The sequence below is a fragment of the Vidua macroura genome, chromosome 2 (genome assembly GCF_024509145.1).
Source record: "Vidua macroura isolate BioBank_ID:100142 chromosome 2, ASM2450914v1, whole genome shotgun sequence".
Lineage (NCBI taxonomy): Eukaryota > Metazoa > Chordata > Aves > Passeriformes > Viduidae > Vidua > Vidua macroura.
In genome coordinates this window covers 69,196,080-69,215,799 of record NC_071572.1, presented here as the reverse complement: position 1 = coordinate 69,215,799, position 19,720 = coordinate 69,196,080, and the positions used below count along the sequence as shown (strand labels likewise).

Genomic DNA, 19,720 nt, shown 5'->3' with positions numbered 1-19,720 from the left:
ATAGGGAAAAGTTCAGAAATAAATTCTTCTGCATGCTCATAGTTTCCCCTCTCACACCACCACAAGCACTTGCCTTGTCTCACTCTGTGCAACCTGTCCCACACAACCACCACCCTCCATGTTACTCCCACCTGTTCTCACTCCTGCTGTCAGTCATGGGAATGGGATTTCCCATTAGTTTAATGATCCTCTCTGGATGTGTTCATGTGCATCTTCCCAGTTGTGAGCACACCCTACTGCACACACTCAGCATGCTCATATTGCTGCCATTCCCCGATGCCCCCACCTATGCTGGCTTGCAAGTCCTCTGCCACACAAAGCCACGAGCACTGTTCTCTCCCCTTCCCTGGTATTTTTTTCTTGTGCATACAAGACGACCATCCCTGGGGATTTGCTTCTGTATTTGCCTTTGCAGTGATCACAGGCAAATTGAAGAGGATATGGCAAATACTAATCTGAAGCTATTAATATGAGCTATTCCTACAAGGTTCTGCGTGGCAGCAGCTGCAGAGAGAGGTGGTTCTGATGTCCTTTTCATCACCTTTCTGAAAAGCCCCCTGAAGAGACACACAGAGCCATGAGACATTTGCAGAGTATATGGTGTGGGAAACGGGAGGGGGCTGCTACCCATGCAGAGCTTTTCTTAACATGTGAGAGCTTGCTGGTCCACTCCAATACTGGAGATACTGGGCAAGGGCTTAGATGTGAAGCCTCAGAGGTTAAACACAGCCAGCTCATATCCTGGTTTATGATGAGCATCCAGCTGGCTGGAACCACAGGACACGAGGAGGAAGGTTCTAGAAGAAGAACACCAGCTGTTCTTGTGTTTGACACCAATTGCAATGAGCCCACAACAAGTGAAAAACATTTTATTTTCTTGCTACCCTAGGATTATCACCTTGAACAGCATTTCATTCTCCTTGTGGACCTAAGGGCAGTCTTCTCTCTCTCCCACCCTGTTTTTCTGTTCACAAAACTGGCCCATCAAAGCTTTGGAGCTCAGTCACTAGCTGTGGAAGTGCAGAGATGTGCTGCTAGCTCATTTGTTGACCAGAGCAGGTGATGCATAATAGCCTCTAATGCAGGAGAAGAAGCAGTGAAACACCAGGAAAGCAACAGAAGAATAAAAAGTAAGACAGATGTGCTGACAGAGCACTGTAAATCATGAACTCAAGAAGGAACCACAGGCAAACATAAGAATAAGATTCTTCTCATGAATTCTTCTGGCTGTGGAAGCACAATGAACTCTTGTCTTCCTGCAGCTTCTGCACTGAGGATTGTGGTCCTTCTCATTTCCCCTGCTGTTGGAGGTCGGCTCCTGAGCAGGTATCATTTGTTACTCAACCCTCTGCATGAATAGGAGATGAAGCGGCAGTCTGAGGCAGCAGTGGCACATATAACTCCAAGTGGCTTGCTCAGCAATCCACACATCACATTTAAATATGTTCCACTCTCACCAGAAATAGATCAGCAGTGCCAAAGATGGAGCTCATTTCATTTTCCTCAGCAGCCAGCAAGCATCTTCCCTATGCTACTCTCAACCTAAACTATTCTGCTTCAACATGAGAACAGGGTCAAGACTCTACAGCCTGTCTGCCCGCTGATTCTCCCATTGCAACCACCTGTCTAACAGACTACTGGGTCTCCAGGATGGGCACTTATCCATCTAGGAACTGGCTCATCCTCAGAGGGTATTTCCTCTGAGTCGGTAGGCAGGTCTCACACAATCACTGGAGTCTCAGTCATCCAGGAATTCGACCACTGTAATCTTTATCTGGAGAACCAGTTCTTGTATACTTGCTGTCTTAGGGGTGATTCAGCCTTTTGGTAGAAGGCAATTGCCCAGGTCAAGCTGTGTGGAGAAGACTGAGCTTCCACAGCAGTTTTTGAAGTTAGAAAGCAGGTGATGTGTTCCAAAGCCTGTGTTGTGCCTTGCAGTACAGATGAACATTCTTGAGAAGATGTCCTCAAAGGTGGTGATTATCCTGGTAGCCTGAGGCCTGGGACATCTGCATTAACTTCCATGCTCTTACAAGTATCCTGCATGAGCTGGAGTCTTGCTCAGACATCCATCTGTCCAGACATCTGAGGCATTCTTAGCCAAGGAAGGATTTATACCAGACCCTGACTTTCTACACACTCATCACAGAGAATTAGGTAGTTCACTCAGGCATTCTACTGGTGCTCTGGGGATAACCTCATCTTTCCTCTGACTCACTAAAGAATCAAGCTTTGCTAGCCATAGATAACAAGTACCTTTGTCCCTTCAGCTGGGATGAAGGAACAAACAGTGAAGCCTGCTGCTTGCAGGCAGCAGGGGACTGAGCACAGCCTCTTTGCTTTGGCACCCTGGAGCAGCGAGGACATTTCATGTCTTTCCAATGGGTTTCACAAACATTAATTATCCACTGTTCAGTTTGACTTTGTACAGTTGGCATTTAATGGGCGTAGTAGTGTCTGGCTTGGAGTGAGTGTGTTATGGTATGAGGTGTGATCTTTTAGTACATGCTCTGAAAGTGAGACCTCCCAGCTTTGCAAGTGTTGCCTGGGGAAATAGTCTTTTCTCAGCAGCATGACAAAATCCCTTTGCCCATGCCCACAGGCTGGCTGGCAGCTCCATTTTAGCGTGCACCACTTTGTCTCTTTCTCTTCAAACACCAGGGGCATTTGTTGTGCCAGACTCCAATGGGAGTGGTGTTAATGGTGAGACTTGATCACTGGAGTCAGGGTAACGCATTCACTAGTGTCACTGTGTCCCTGGAAGCTACTTCTGACCCTCTAGCCCAGGGTTAGAGAAGCCTGAAATATTAGTTACAAATCTGACTTGTCAGGGCCAGGTTCTGCTGTTGTTACAGCGAGCCACACCCAAGACAGGGGAAATTCTCACTTGGAGGTGGTGGTGGGAAGAATAAAGATATGAGAAAAGCAGGGAACTGTTAAAGCATTGTCACTGTGTCATAAGCAATTTGTAAGCAGCTTCAGATTTTCTTCCAATGCTTTAGGGCTTGATAAGTACTCACTAAAAAGGAGTAATTTTTAGGCCTCTAGCTGTTCTTTACAACCTGTTTGCTTCAGTGAATCATTACTTGCTTAGTATTTGCACTCTTTTATTGGTTAACTGAGTATCATGCTAATTGTTGTCTTTCTCAACTGAGTAACTAAAATCCTGATCAATTTTTTTTTCGGTTACTTTGTTGGGGTATTTTTTCCATCTGAAATACTAACATGTCAAAATGGAAACATTTCACAGAAACATGTGGGGTTTATATGCATTGATCTTCAGTTTTGCAGGCCCTGGATTTAAATTTCTGGTGAAAAGGTGAGACATAGACAGGGTCGAAGTGGCCAGCAACTTAAGGAGTTGGGGTCTTGTGTGAGATGTAGAAAACTCCAGACAAGCACTTGTATAGAAATCAGGCAGAAACTTGTATCCATATCTTGCATGTACCAAACAACTTAATGACAGCACTGTTATCTGCTCAGGAGTGGCTCTTTCTTGTAGAAAAAAGAAAAAAAGAAAAAAAAATTAAAAGGCTGTAATAAAACATGGGAGCAGATTACAGAACTTCAAAATTTATCATGCACTGGATTTAATTTATTTTAATTATTTTGGCCAGTCCTATGAATAACAAATAGCTTGCTGTCTGGTAAGAATCAGCTTTAGCAATTAACAAATTTTCATGTGACACCCAGCAAGTTGACAAATGCTCACAACTAACAGGTGCCATGAGAACATGAACCACAGCTATTCAAACTCAGCTCTTTTGATCTTTTGTTTCTGTAGATATTAACCAATTCCTTTTACTCTTCTGTTCACCTAAGACTAGCAAATACAGTATTATCCACCAATATAGAAGTAAAATAGGAGCCCTTGCCAACTGCAGCTGTTACCAGACCTCAGGAACCTCACAAAAAAGATGTCAATGTCACAGTAATGGGTCTCTTGCTTTTATGTGTCTTCTCTTTGGTGCTTTTGGTTCTTAACCTGAATCACCACTGGTTCTTTTGTTTAAAATTACGTGCTGTTTATCATAGATAAGGTGGATACATTTGGAAGTAATTTTGAATGCTTCTTAACAGAATTTTTTTTTTAATAGCTAATTGTGGAGAATCTACACTTGATGCCACCTGTAGTTACAAACTGTATTCTCAGATACTAAGAAATAATCTTTTGAGTCTTAAAAAAAAAAGTCTTCAGACAGCTGTCCAACTCTGGAAAATAAATGGGAACAATTTGTTTTTAACCATGACAATGCACAATCTGGCATTTTTTGAATCAGAAATCTTGGACCCTGGAAATTAAACTGTCAGTACTAAAAAGTATGAGACTGTGAAGACCAAGAAGTGTTTAATCAGTATGTTAGGCTCTCAAAATGGCCAGGAAACATTGTCCTGGAAGGACAAAACTCTACAAAACGTAATTGTAGTGTAAGGACAGACGAAGGTGTGTGCGTGAGGGACAAGACCTGGAAAGACAGATGGAGGCCAGTAGAGGAAAAAATTGTTTGCTTTTTCCATCTAGTAATGTAGGAGAGAAAAGTCTTGTTCTCCCTAAATCCCTTCCACACTACTGTCGTTAAACTGTACCCGTATGTTCAGGGACAGAGCAGAAGCTGCAATGCTGACCACATGGCACTGGTGCTGTAAATGCATAGTCATAGATTCCCTTGTGTAGACAAGAAAAGATGCAAGCACTAACCTAGGCTGCAAGGGCAGCAGTGGCACCTCACTGTTACACATCATCACACAGACAACCATAGCTCTGATGGACACCTTGACTCTGCATTCTTATGGAACGCAGAATCTTGGCCCATCACTTTGTTGTTGTTGACGTCCCTGACATCACTACACATTCTACAAGACAGACATGGACATGATGGAATGTGCCCAGGAAAGGGCAACAAAGCTGGTGAAGGGTCTGGAACACAAGTCCTGTGAGGACAGGCTGAGAGAGTTGGAGTTGTTTATCCTGGAGAAGAAGAGGCTCAGGGGTAACCTTATCACTCTCTACAACTGCCTGAAAGGAAGCTGTAGCCAGGTGGGGGTTGGCCTCTTCTCCCAGGTAACAAATAACAGGCTAAGAGGAAGTGGCCTTAAATTGCACCAGAGGAGGTTCAGAAAGAATATTAGGAAACATTTTTTCACCAAAAAAAATTTTCAAGCATTGGAACAGCTGCCCAGGGAAGTGGTGGATTCACCATCCCTGGAGCTGTTTAAAAGACGTGTAGATGGGACACTTGGGAATGTGGCTTAGTGAGGGTTTGGCAGTGTTAGGTTAATGGTTGTACTCAATGATCTTGGAGGTCTTTCCCAACCTAGACTGCTTTGTGAGCCCAGCAGTATCCCTGCCCAGGCTGCAGCTGTGTCATTCATCCAAGCTTTACTGTAGCAGCATATTGGACAGTAATGTTTGCTCCAGGCCCAGGGACAGTGATTGCATCTGCTCTCTAGTAGGATGCCCAGTATTTTCAGCAGACTGAAACTAAACAGTATCTCTGTAGTGATGAACTATGTTTTGCCATTACAAACTCTACATGCATATAAGGTTTTTACATCTCTATTCTCTCTGGTCATAACCTTGTTTCCTTCAGTCTTTCCCTCAAACAATAGAGTAGAGCAGATTAAGATACCTGTGCCCAGAATATCGTGTTGTTATGGGGTCCAAATATTGATGTGGTTTCATCAAAAGTCTTTAAATTCTGGTGAATTTGAGGATACCAGGATGAATTGAAGGGGCAAGGGCTGAACCTGAGATGCTTTGCCCATGGCTGGTTTAGACACAGCTAAACCTGAGTGATGCCCATGTTTCTTGAACGCTCAGTTATGTGCTGCCTCCCCACAGCTTGTTGGCTGTCACTTATGATCTGAGGGGAGTGTCCCAAACCAGTCACTCCCAAACAGTGCAAACTGCACGTTTGTGTTTGAATGTAGCTCCCCACATGTGTGTCTGATCAGCATCTGCAATTGATGTCAGGGAGATTGTTACGGTGCTGGGATGAGGAACCCTGGTTTCAGGTCACAATGTGTGACTCTGCTGTGACTTTGTTTTTTGCTCTCCTATTGTTTGTTTTATTTGTAAAGCCCTTTCCCCTCATCCTCTCCATCTCTGTCTTTCTGTTTGTAGAGAAAATAGGCAGAACTTACACATAAAGGTGCCCTCAGAGCCAATTTGCAGCAACTGGTAAAGATCACACTGTATCTATCTAAAAATGCTTATCCATAGGGAGCTGTCTCTGAAGCTGAATGTAAAGATAGGTTTAAAGAGGTAGCTAAAGCAGGAAAACACACTGTTTTACACTAGAGAGGGGCAGATCAATTCAGGAACAGCGAGGTTGTCCTTAGCCCCTCACCTAAGCCTTCTCTGAGAGCTGAGTTTATTTTTCTTTTACTTTCCAAATACTTTTGCACTGCTTCGTTTTAATTCAAAGAGCAGAAGCACTGAAGTATTGCTAGACATGCTGTATTAGCAACTCTTTTGTGACCACGAAGTAGAGAGACATGAACTGAAAGCTCTAGACCATGCCTTTACAGATCCAAATCCCTTGGCATTTGATCTCCTGTTTGCGAGTTAATGGGTTTGCCCTTTTTCTGGTTTCTTGGGATTCTGTGGGGAGTTTTGTGCTTCTTCTCTTTGTAAAGCTAAGACCTAGCTGCAAAGTTTGTCTCTAGATTTTGGCCAAAAATATTATTATTTCTTTTGCCCTATCTACCTAGCCAAACTAATTTGGAGTTTTGTTGGTTATGCCAGCTGGAAAAAGAAATTGGCAGTGAAGTCAGGTTTCTCTGGCAAGGTCTGCTTGTTCACAAGAATGTATCAAGTCTTGCTTTCTGTTGTGCAGCAGGTTACATACAATCAGAGCTGTTTCTTCATCCACTGTTCCAACTGGTTTACAGAGAGCACCCTGATATGAGAAACCTTCTCCCTGGATTCTATCTACTGGGTCATCTCCGTTGCTCTTCAGTGCTCTCCTCTCTGTTAGCTCCAGAGTGCTGTCAGGTTTTCTACCCTCCCTGCTCCATTGCCATTTGCATTTCCAGCAAGGTTTCTGAGCAATTCCAGGCTCATGCGCACTTTAACTACTATGGTGACAAACTCAAGTAGCTTTTGCAGAGTAATTAAGCCTATGAGTTTCAGAAATGTTTAACCTGTGTCCTTGGGGCAGTTTGGGTTATATTCTAGATCACACCTGATGAGCACTAAATGGGGCAAAGCATCTGCACTTTTTTGGCTTTAGGCTGGCAGGTGATGCAAGGCTCTATCAGTTGTTTAGGAAGCAGCATAAGCCTTCAAGTCACCTGTAAGGTTTTTATTCCTAAGAAAAATTATCTGATTCTCTATTCCTTCTGTGGGCTTCTATCTCCCTCTCTCCCTTGCCCCTTATGTATAAGTGTTGTAAAGCTATCTTTAGCTGAGCTACTGGTTAATCCAGCATTAGTCGACCTCTCTAATTATACTTTGCTATTTTCTCTCCCTTTATCCTTAAAATGGTCTACTGGATAGGGGGTCTATAGGGCAAACACATTCATTATGTCACCAGCAAACAAGATATGAATCACACTGCAGGGGACAAAATGAAATTTACAGTTTCCCCTTGTAGATGTCATAAACTATTGATTTAAACCAAGAGGGGACACAGCAGTAGAGCCAGCATATTGGCACTGTTCTCCTTGTGTTCTGCCAGGGGTGTTTGCCGCCAGTCCCTGTGTGGCTTTCTGGAAAAGAGTGGCTGGGGACAATCAGGGCAATGGAAAGAGGGAGATTAGGTGGAGTTTGTTTGGTAGGTCCATGGGGGGATTACTTCAGGCTGTCCTCTTCTTTCCGGATCTTAAATATTTTCCTTTGGCACCACTGTATTCTGTGGAAGGGACCCCTTTCAGAACCTGCCTTTCCTTATCCCATGCATTGTCTGCACTCAACTTTCCCTGCCCATTTTAGGGGGTTTAGAAGTGGCATCTTCAGATGCTTTGCATACCACTCCACCTCTGCCTAAGCTTCCTTCACTATGCTGGACACGGCAATTTGCCCCTGTTAAGCCTCCTAACTCTTCACCATGTCACAATTTCCTCGTGGGGAGGACTGTTCTTTCTTCCCATATATGGAGCAAGGGAACAAGGGAAGGAAGGGATTCTAGGCACCATTTAGCCCATCTAGCTTGGTGACAGTGCTTACCCTGTATGCAGTGCTGGAGAGACAAGCTAAATGGCTGGAAACTTCACCAAACCAGAGTGCCTTTGTAGTGCACAGCTAGCATGAGCCCTAGCAACTGGCAATTTGCTAAAGCACAGCATTTGGCTCTGTGCCCTCTTCCCTTCTCATATCATCTCAACTAGTCTGGAAACACTCATGTGGTAGGAAGCCAGGAAGGGACATATAGTGAGTTCACACAGGAGAAATGTCCTACCTGGGTAATGGTTGTCACCAGCAGACCCCACACTGTGCCTCTCCACTGCTGCCGGGAATGATTGGAATGGCAGGAGCAGGCATGGGGCCAAATGTGAACTCAGTGCTTGGTGACTCGTCATCTATTCCACGTTTAATGATGCTAGAGAAGAATTTAGTCCCTCCTGTGCTGTCAGCCAGTTCTCATTATTGGTTAATTGGACTAGAGATGCAGTCAGTGTTGAAACCTATTGTCAGGAGCAACTTGTTATATTAGCGTAGGTGTGATGCTGATGTGAAAGGGTCAAAGGCTGTAACTAAATACCATTTGTCTCTTCTCATCCTTTTCTGGGGACCACTCTGGTTAAGGTGCACCCTGGCAAGTCTAATATGGTTGCTGACCAGGGATAAAACCTGTGCATTGTCCAGACAGCACATGGATTTTGTCACTTATCAACACCAGAAACTTTATCACTGCTCTCTGACAGCTGCCAGAAAGGTGGAAAGATCTGGGTGAGGAAGTCTTCCCTTGCCAATCTCTGCCTTCTCAGAGCAGTAGGGAATCTGACTGGGTCTACATGGAGAATTAGATGCAAGATTCTGCATGCTACCTGCAATGGGACCTAATCTAACAAGTGGGCACAGATAAGCACTGGTTGCTGAGATCTGATGTGAAAAGCCAGACAGAGAAAGCTGTGTGCGGTAACAAACTTTTATGAGCTCCAGGATATTGACTACATAGACTCAAGCACTGTCTCCTTTCATCTTATCTCTTGCTTATCTATGTGCCTACCCACTGACCTCTCTCTTCCAGCTCATTCCTTTAATCAGCTTCAGGATGTAGGAAAATATTTTGTCAGAGAGCATTTCCAACTGCCAAACTCAGTTTATTTGTATCTCACTGCAAAATAGACCCCAAGAGGTGAAATGCCATAATCACTTGCCTTTCTGATTCCCCAGATCACTTGTCTCTAAATAACTATGATGTGCTTTGAGCACTGGATACGAATTTAATGATGTTATCACAATTAATCTGCCATTGTTGTATTTTACATTTTTTTCTTTTTTTTTACAACTACAGAATTAGCTTTAATTTTGAGCTGAAGGTTTGTCATCAATAACTTTATCTGCTAGTTGCCAGCGCACCACAGAATTCTTTCAAGCACATAAAATGAGAAGGCACAAAACATTTTAAAAATTGAGGACAGCTTTATTTGCACAGTCTCTCCTGTTCATTTTCAGAATGGTCTCATAGACTTTTTAACATCTTATTTAAATTACTCACTGCCACAGCAGCCTCACCTACCCTGGACATCATGAAATGTGCACATCAGCTCTTCACACACTGGGTCACAAAGTGGGAGTGTGGTACACCTGTGGGTGAGGAGCTTCATTTAGAGGGTGTGGAGTTTCCTTTGGTGGTGATGTTTAAGAACAGATGAGGAAAAGCTGTCCCCTGAGATCATTTATGCATAGTTGATTCTGCTGTAGAGTTGGGGACTGTGTTTAATGGTGGCCTACAGTCCTTTCCATTCCTGTTTTATTGATTCTGTGAGAACCTGCCATATCCATTCTCCCTCCTCCCTTGATACTGTGTGTTTCCTAGGGCCATCAAAACCTATCTGATCGAGTAAAACCCACCTAGGTGGGCTCCATATGTTCTTCTGCCTTGCAGTACCTCTTCTGGAGATGGCTAAGAATCACATTAGGGCTTGCACTCCTACTTCTTCTCCCCACAGAAGATGAGTTTTCAATCTTTGATGAAGCATTCAAGGTACAGTGGTGGGTTCTTTTCAGCTCTGGGGTCATCAGTCCCCACCCCAGTATGTCAGCTGATATGGGGGCTCCCACCTACCTCTGGCCAGGAGACTCCAACCTAGAATCACAGAATATGGAATGGTTTGGGTTAAAAGGGACTTTAAGGATTATCTAGTTCCAACCCCTAACTTGGTACAGACAGTTGTGAAACTATCTCATTTCCATCACTTTTTCAACAATATGCAGGGTTTTTTTCCTTTAAACAATAGTTTTATGTGCCATGTTGAGATGTTAAAGTGACTTTCCTCCCACTGTGGGCAATTTAAGACTCTAACATGAGACAACTAAGCTGTGGTGCCATTAGTCAGTATCTGCTTTTTCATATGACACATCTTCCTCTCCTTCCTTGCCTGTTCTTCAGCAAAGGTTTTTTCTGCCTTTCTGTTTCTTCTGTGCAAGCCCAAGTACGAAGCAGAGCAGCTGTCTTCTTTCTGCCTAGCCCATGGGTCTGAGCATCTGGATGGAAGTGCTGACTCTTCTCTTTTGTACAGCACAGAAAATGTACCCTAATACCCTTCACTTCCAAGCAAAACTGGAGCTGGTCCAGCCTAGGAAATCTGCTTAGAATCTCTATTTTCCTCTCCTTGCCTGCTGTCACCAGAGAAATCCCAGCTACATCAAGTGCTTATTCTGGTCCTTGCCTTGTTGAATTGCTGGCGAAGGTGACTCTTGAGAATTTTGGGTCCCTGCCAGTCATTCATAAGCCAATAGCAGCAAAGGTAATTGTCACTCACAGCACTTGAGCCAAAATGTGGGTATAGGCCTGGGATGTTTCAAGAGCCCTTGAAATGTCCTGTTACATGGTTATTCAGGGGTATTGAAGGGTCACCTGGTTTTCCCTATCGGCCTCTATCCATGGATGTTGCCTGGAAGTTGTTTTGCCTTTTATTTTTTTCTTTTTTTGCCTCTTTTTTTTTTTTTTTTTTTTTTTTTTAAAGACATAAACAGCTGCAGTCTTGCCTAACCAGAGATGATTGTAGCTCACTTCCAGGAGCCAGTTTTAGCCTTCCTCCTTCTCTACATCTATCTCTGAAGGGTAGGTGCCCCTCCATGGGCCTGCACTTCTGCCAGTGCCCTCCATCCTGGCTGTTTGTTCTGCAGAGGGCATTGTGTACGTAGGAATTAGTACAACATATGGCCATCACTGCACATTTCATATGTTATTATCACATTAGAGAGTCTAGCCACATGTCCCTGCTGCAGCCAGGGGAAACTGCTGGCCCTGCTCCTGTCAAGCAGTCCCCCTAATCTCTCTGCAAGCAGCTTTGTGGTTGTTTGCAGGTGTTTCTGAGATGTAGGGTTAGAGCCAAAGAGTTTGCAAAGGATTAAGCAACAAGGAAGCAACCTGTGGAAATCAGCTGCATGAAGGGACAGTACAGAGGAAATTGAGGAGAGAGGAGAAGTTCAGGTTTGTGAATGGAGTAAAAAGGCAATAAAAGGAGAGTAATGACTTGAAGGAAGCAATAATGGACAGCTGTGTTTTGAAGGAGACATAAAATTGACAATCTCGCCTCTCTCAGCTATTAAACATCTTTCTGAGTTTATTTAAAATCCCAGATTGTTGTCACAGGAGTCAGGACTACATTCAGAGTGGCTAATTGCAGGCTGACCTACTTGTCAATCCCATTCTGGTGGCTTTAGGTTCTCACTTTCTGAACTGTAATGCATTATGTGACTGCTGTGATCTAACCCAGAAGTGACTCCTTCTCTCTGCTAAGTGAAACAACCATGATAGAAACCTCTCTGGGTTTGGATATTGGTACACAGTTTCTATATGCCCATCCCAGTTCCTTCCCAGGAAAATTCCCTGCCTTTTAGAGGGGCATCCTTACACATTTTGGGAACAACCTTTACCTTTAGAGATGCACAGAAATCCTCTGGTTGCATAAGCAGATGTACACCTGCGAGTTTCTAGCCCATTCACAACAGGTTCCTTGGTGAGAGTGTGTGGCAGAGGGGAAGGTAAGCAGCAGGGTGAACAGACCAGCTCTTCTTGTGGTGTGCATTGGCCCCTGCACACACAGAGTTATGCCAAAAGGCTTTAAGGGACCGATATGGGACAAATATCCCATCAGACCCTTCCAAATTCAGCTTTCAAGCCATAGCTGTCCCACACAGAAGAACTACAGCATCCTCCTTGAAATCAGAGAAAAGTTTCAGGGGGAAAGGAGATTTGGAGGTCTCTTATCCAACTCCCTGCTCAAAGCAGGGCTAACTTCAACATTACATCGGCGTGATCAGTCAAAATTTGGAAATCTCCCAAGACAATGATACTTCAACCTGTCTTGGCACCTGTTCCAGTGCTGATCCACCCTCATTATGAAAATGTTTTTCTTTTATATCCAACCAAATATTCTGGGAGCCCAAAATTGCTCCACATACAGCCTCAGAAGTGCTGAGTAAAGGGAAATAATAATTTACTTTGGCCTGCTATCTACACTCTCATCATTGCAGCCAGGTACACATTTAGCCCTCCTTGCCACAAGGGCATGCTGCCACACTCATTTTCAAATTTTGCTCACTGGGAACCTTTGGTCTTCTTCAGAGCTACTTCCCAGCCAGCAAGCCCTCATCCATCAGTGTTGCACAGAGATCATTTCAACAGGTGGAAGACTTTGCATTTATCTTTGTTGAACTTCGTGAAGTTCTGTCATCGCATTTTTCCATGTCCTCGAGGGCCTTTGAATGGCAGCTCTGCTCTCCAGGGAGTCAGCCACTCCCCTGAATTTGGTATCTTTCCTGAAGCTGTCAATATCTTCTGTACTATCATGCAGGTTACTGATGATAAGGTGTACCCTTCTTTCTGATTGTGCAGAAGAAACAGAGAACTTTAGGATGCTTCTGTTACTGTGATTTTCAGTGTGGAGAGCAAGATGTCCTATCCAGCCTGTGAGGTACCAAAAAGTATGATAATCCTTCTGTCTTGAAGAGGATGCAAATTAAATAGATACAGCTGAGAAAGGACAGGGGGAAAATTGAGACATATTTCAAGCAGTTTCAGTGCTGAGAGTAGAACTGTGTTTGCTGAGTATTAGGAAAACATGGTGAACATACCATGGGCTGCCCAACTCACCATGCTATGGTATTATCTAGCCTGCAGATAAGCTGGGAAGCTTGCTTTTCTCTCCCTCCCTTCACCTGGCTTTTTGTACCCAGAAAGTGCTAGTCCTAAGTACTTGTGTCAGGGAAATGTCTGGGGTGGAGGTTTGTCAGCCACCGTCAACCTTGCTTTTTGGAGGGGTTCTGTGAGTCAGTGCATGGCACATGCCAAGGCTGAAAGCTGCCCAGGAGGCAGGACCCCAACACACTCAGTTCCCTCCTCAGTGAGCAGAGGGTTTCAGCTGTTAGAGAGATTAGGGAAGTAGTAAAATCTGCTCATGCAATAATAGTAATTAATAACAATAATGGGTTATTTTAATGTATTTTGGCATGAAGTATTAGGCAGAGAGTACTGTAGGAGAGCAGAGATTTTGCAGGCAAGAATAAAAAGGCAAGGTGACTGGGTCCTAAAGTGCACATCTGGGCATGATTTGGAGAGGAGATTTATTGACACTATAAATGCTTTTTCGAGCAGCTTGTCTTGGTGCCTATGTGGGAAGACGTAACTCCTGATTTAGGGCAGTGTTCAGCAGTGCTTACTCTCCAGGTGGGACTCCTGGGGTGTCCCTCCTGGCAGAAAACAGCCAGCTGGGCTGCTGCGAGCACATGTGTGTACGAGACACGGGGCACGCACGCAGTCCTGCATGGCATCCCTTGCCTTTCCAGTCCCTGTGTGGTCTCCAACAGCCCCTGCCATCACTAGCGTGTGGCGTCCACAGCCTGGGCAGCACCAGAAGAAGCCTGCCCTCAGCTTCAATGCCCCATGCTAAGGCTGGTGCCTCTCAAAGGCGGTCATGCAGTTCTGCAGACCTCTCTCTCCTACCCTGGCAGCATGAGGGCATGTGGCCCCAGCTCAGATCAGGCCAAAACTGCCAAACCACCAGGAAGGGTTACCTCCACTCCTAGAAAGAAACTGTTTTTGCAGGGGTGAAACACGAAAGGCAAGGGAGAAGACTATCCTTCGCAGCACTTAGCTGATGTTTTCATTGATCTCAGTGATTTTGTGTCAGCACAGTGGTGGGAATTGGCCTCCACTCTAGAACCTTGTCTGGGCAAGGGGACATCTCTCAGTGGGTTTCATTACTGTTATTATTATTATAGGGCCTGCAGCATCTTAAGAGCCTGCCAGGACACAGCAGCCCTTTCCTTGAGGCTTCAGCCATGTCAGGGGGGGACATCAGAGAGCGGGTGGGGTGCGTGGGCAGTAGCAGCATGTCTCAGAGGTGTGAGTGCTGAGGACTTGTCAACATCAGGTCAGCAAGGGCAGGAGGGTTGGCTCCTCATTAAGCATGCCCCCCACATGGCATGTGCAGGATAGGTGAGCTTCAAACAGGGCAGCAGGAAAGCTTGACGAGAAGGATGACAGCAAATGTAAGGCTGAAAGGCAAAATAAATTAAAGCAAACAAACGAGAAAAACAATCCTTAAAAGCACTGGACTTGGCTTGGAGGTCATAGCTGCCTTGGTGTGCAAGGAGGGCATACGAGGATGGTGTGCAAAGGGGACAGAAAGGATCTGCATCTGCACAGCAGAGAGAGGGCTTTTATTAGGGTTCATCAAGCACCTTTTCATGAACAGCCAAACAGCCAGGAGTCAAATGAAACAGTGGGCAAGGTGTAAATGAGAAGGAAGCTGAGGGGAGTGAGAGGAATGGCCAGGGCACTGTGACTATGCAATGCTAGGAGCAGGATGAGAGGAGCCACAGGTGGGGAATGCAATTAAGGAGCTGAGCCAAAGCCAATAAGCTGAATCTCTGGCTTGTGCCGAGCTGTTTGCACGGCCCCCATCCCAGGTGCTGAGCATCCCTCTGGGATTTTTAATTCACCAAGGCAGAGGGGCCCCATCGGTGGGCTGGGACAGGCTCATGAGGTTCCTCTACCTGAGGTAGGTCTGTCCTTGCCAGGGGATGCTGTGCAGGGATTGCTGAACTTTCCCTGGAAAGCGGGAAACCCCCTGGATATGGACTTTGACTTTGAAGGGTTCACATGTACTGGACTTGAGGCAAAGTATTCTAAAACTGGGGTATGGAAGTTGTGAGGAGGGAGCTGTACCTCCAAATGGCTGATGCTCCAGTACCTCAGAGCAGCAGTTCTTCTGGCATCATATGCTCATCTCTGTGTGGGTTTTTGCTGACGAGTGTGATACATGCATACAGAGTATTTTGCTATTGTTATTATTACCTAAAGTTATGGATCAGCTTGAGAAACTCAAATGCAGTAAATCACTAGGAGTGAGGTAGCATTAGTCTCAGGGCTCTGAAGTAAATAATGCATGAAATATACTGACAGCAGTGTCTGACGGATCCTTATAAACAGCATCTCTAATGAATGCAGAGCTGCTAATATTGCAGGGTCGGATTTGGGGGAAGAATGCTGAAATCTCTCTGTGCACAGGCAAGATGATGCAGATAGGCAAACACCGCCCCATCCTTACCCCTGAGAATCAAGCAAGTGATTTTAATGACAGTTGAGAGGGTCAGGAACAGGGTGGCAGCTCCATATCCAGCTGTGACATGGACTTCATGGGCAAGTTTCTCTCCCTTCTCCTTCCCTCTTGCAAGGAGAAGGTGCTGAAGGGCTGTCTCCAGCCTGCTCTGCCTTCACCCTGGTTCTCTGAGATCCTCAGAGAAGGAGTGCTCCAGGCATGCTAAGTACTATTATTATTTTTTTAATAATCGAAAGACATCGAGGGAATTACAGATCTATGAGCTTTCTTTCCGTTCCAGCCAAACTCATTGTGAAGCTAATTAAAGACAGACTAGTACAATGTTCAGCTAAGTATAACATGACAGGGTCAATCCAGTATGGCTTCTGGAAAAGAAAATTGTGCCTTTTTGAGCTGCAAGTGGGTTTTGTTGTTTTGGGTATTTTTTTAAAGTTTAATAAAATAAGATAAAGGTGATCCCCAGCAGACATAATATACTTTGATTTTCATAAAGCCTTTGATAAGGCCTTTCACACAAAATTATGAAGGGAAATAAATAGCCGTGGGCAAAGGGGCAAGGTTTTGTCACAGTTTAAAACCCAGTGGATTGTTAATTAGCAAAGAATAGTTTCTCTTTTGCATGGAGACAAGTTAATAGTGGGAGTCAGTACACACTGGGGAGGTGTTCAGTCTGCCCTGTGTGCCATGGCTCGCATGTTGGTGCTTTGATAATGACTCCTTGTTTGGCTGGTGAGAAATGCAGCAGAGTTGCCAAAAGCCATAGGAGATGTTAAGAGCAGGCCCATCCCATTGCATCCTCTACAGGCTTGCTGCCTGAGCTGTGCAGATCCAATGGGACCCACTCCCAGGGCTTGGCCTGGCTGCTCTGGGGTGTCCTGACAGGAGCTGGGTCCTCCCCCAGTGCCCCTCACCATCTTACCAAGCGAAAGCAGCACAGGCTGCCATCTCCATGAGTCAGCAGGTTTTAAAGGTGCCACGGGGACAGAGCAGCAGGATGACGGATGAACTATAACATGGATGAGCGTATGGTAATTCAGACTGCAAAAATAATCTCCACTTCAGCTGTACAGTGATGAGCGCTGAGCTCCCAGGCTCCTTGGAGAGGAGAGATTGGGAGTCACAGTGAGTAACTCGATAAGAGCTTTTTCAGTGGGTTGCGTCAATTCCAAAAACGTGGAAGATGCTTGGTTGCCTTTAAGGGACAGGGAAACAATAGGGAATATGTTATAAAAAAAGGACATTATCTTGAACACTGGCTACGCCCTCATTTATGAAAGTGTGTAGAATTACCAGAGGGCCATGAAGCATGGTTAGTAATCTTGTGAGATTCACCTACAAGGAGGCAGTCAGTTGGACTGAACAGGGTTTTCTTTTTCAGTGTAGCAAGCTTGCAAAAGTGCCATTTCTCCCTCCCAGTAGCTCTCCCATCTTCCTTCTTGCCATCGTGCCCTCTACTGTCCCTGAGCTCAGGCTGGCTCTGCTCAATCCTGGCCCACTCCAATGGGAGAGTGCAAGCATCGGCCATCCCCAGCCTCCCTGAAGAGACACATTAAAGGCTTATAATTGAGTTATTTACAGTAATGAAGAATGTGGTGAAAAGTGATCAGTCCCTCCTTTTTCTGTCCTCATGTAATACTAGAACAAGAGGTCACTCGGAGATGCTAATGGTAGCTTAATTTAGATCACATGAAAGGAGACACTTTTTCACACAGCAGGTAGTCAGTCTGTGAAATCCACACTGCCTCTTGAGGTCAGAGCGTCAAACACTGCAGAAGGACTTGTCAAGTTCCTGGGTAATTTTTGGAACAATAATAACTGTTACTGAGGATGCAGTAGCACCCAAGGGACCCCCATCAGGAAGGACCCGCTCTGCATAGCACAAGGCCTGCCCAAAGCAGGAGCCAGCCTGACCTAGGTTGCTTTGGTCTCCATAGTTAAATAAAGGTTTGTTTGGTCAGATGCTGGGGGGGTGATGGTGAAAGAGCTGCACCCAAGCTCAAGCACCCAAGTGTGATGTTTTTTGTTTTCCTGCACCAGTTCTGTAGCCCCAAAGACAAGGTACTTGATTCCCTTCCCTTGGTGTAATGAGAATTCTCTTTTTCAGCTATAAAACAGTGCTGTTCACTCTGATTTTAAATGGGTGAGGGGGGAACATAAAGCCTACAGCTGCCTTTATCCTGGAGGAATCTTCCCATGATCTGGGTGAAGCTTGGATGAATTGCCTTGGGATAGAGCCTCATCTGCACTTCTGACCCTTTTCCTGGATCTCTTCAACACAATGTCTTTGGTCTGGTGGTTTTGCCACTCCTACAGTCAGTTCTTGGCATGCTCCTGTCTTCCCATGCATTGCCTGTGGTATTGTAAGAGACTTAACAAGTCTGACTGGACATGGTATTGGTGAATTTTGCCTGTGGGCAGCATAGGCCTGTGCATTATGATAATGTTGAAGAGCCTTAAACTTTTAAAAGTCTTTAAATTTACCAGGAAAAACAAAGTGTAACAGAAAGGGGAAAAATAATTTCAAATCCATCCCTGTCTCTGTATTCATGTTTATCTGACCTGCAGTTCTAGAAAGGCCTTTAGCCCCAGTAGTTTTGGGACTGAATCTGTTGTTACTGTTTTTCCTCCTGTCCATAAATTCAGTCCCTCCATTCCAATTTTGACAAGCGGTGTCCAGACTCAGTGTAGAAGTCTTTGCAGGGGATTGAGACAGAACACTAACACTCCTTTCATTGTCTTTTGACTCTTTATTGCAAAATGGCTGTAAGCAATAGGCTTTTAAGTGTGTTTCCTTGTAGCTAGCTGCAGAATCAACACAGTATGTGTACAGTAAAATTGATCATAATCCACTTGAGGGATGGTGTTCAGAAACTCTCACAGGCATCTCTCATTCCAGCATCATCACAACAGCTCTCCAACTATCCCACCTGCTTTTCTCCTTGCTGTTTGTTATTGCCTCAGTAACTGGCTGTGTTTAAATATGTCAGCCTGGGTTTTTTTCTCATCTTCTTGTTTCCTGTGTTCTTCTAACAAGCACCTTGCAACAGAACAAACAGTCAAGGCAGGAGTACTCCAGGCAAAAGGGGTGTTTTGTGTTTGATTTGAATACATACATATTTTTCTTGGTTAAAACTTGTGATACTCATCAAACATATGCAGGAAGGCTGTGAATAAGACCTTTTTCTTCCTTGCTGACACGCACACCATCTAATACGAGCACCTTCTCATTTTCACTCGATGTCTGACTCTGTGCGAAGCGCACTTTCTCTCATATCCTCGCGCACACGTTTGATAGTCTCAGTGCCACACCTGCTCTGTCGCGTACACAAAGCCACCTTCTCATCTCAGCAGAGCCTGGCACATGCGCACTCCCACAGGCGACACAAGCACAAGCGCACAGCCACCCACACGTTTGCAAAGGCGTTATTATTGCAGGGGAAATTGCTCTCAAGTATATGAGACTGGATGTTGTAACTATGGCAGAGATGGGGGGAGAGGGGAGCAAGGCTGGGAAATTGTGCTGTCCCTTCACTCTTCAGAGACACAAAGCACTGCTCAGGTGGAGGGGAGAACATGTCCCCAGAGTCCTCATCCCATCTGCCATGCACAGACAAGCAACAAGCCTCACTTACTCACTGCCTCTCACGCACAGACTCTGACTGCTCTCCCTGAAAGTTTCTCAGTCGCCCTTTCTTGTGCATCCTTCCCTCTCTTTTTTGACTGTCTGTCAGGTCCTGATCACATCACTGTCACAGTTGCTATGATATCAGCATTTTCTGACAGGTGTATATGCTTCTGTCACTCCCAGAGAAGCTCTTTAGCACCCAGCCTGCTGTCGGATCTCAGCCAGGGCGGCACTACTGGAAAGCACGGTCAGCGGTTTCTCATATGGCTGCATTCAGAAGATACAATCCTGATAGAAAACTGTATGTTTTCAGGGGATTCCACTTTCAAATAAGGCCTTAAAACAAGTGCTTTC

General features: G+C 45.0%; 1 protein-coding gene and 1 long non-coding RNA gene across 9 annotated transcripts in view; one reads left to right on the top strand and one right to left on the bottom strand.

The window, feature by feature from the left end:
- LSAMP (limbic system associated membrane protein) overlaps positions 1-19,720 on the top strand; it is an 889,023-nt gene that overhangs the window by 687,794 nt on the left and 181,509 nt on the right. The gene's annotated exons all lie outside the window — the stretch shown is intronic.
- LOC128821663 (uncharacterized) lies at positions 3,258-4,779 on the bottom strand. Its single transcript, XR_008441196.1, has 2 exons — positions 4,700-4,779; positions 3,258-3,495 (listed from the first exon to the last, which is right to left on the bottom strand). It is a non-coding gene; the product is annotated as an uncharacterized LOC128821663 (long non-coding RNA).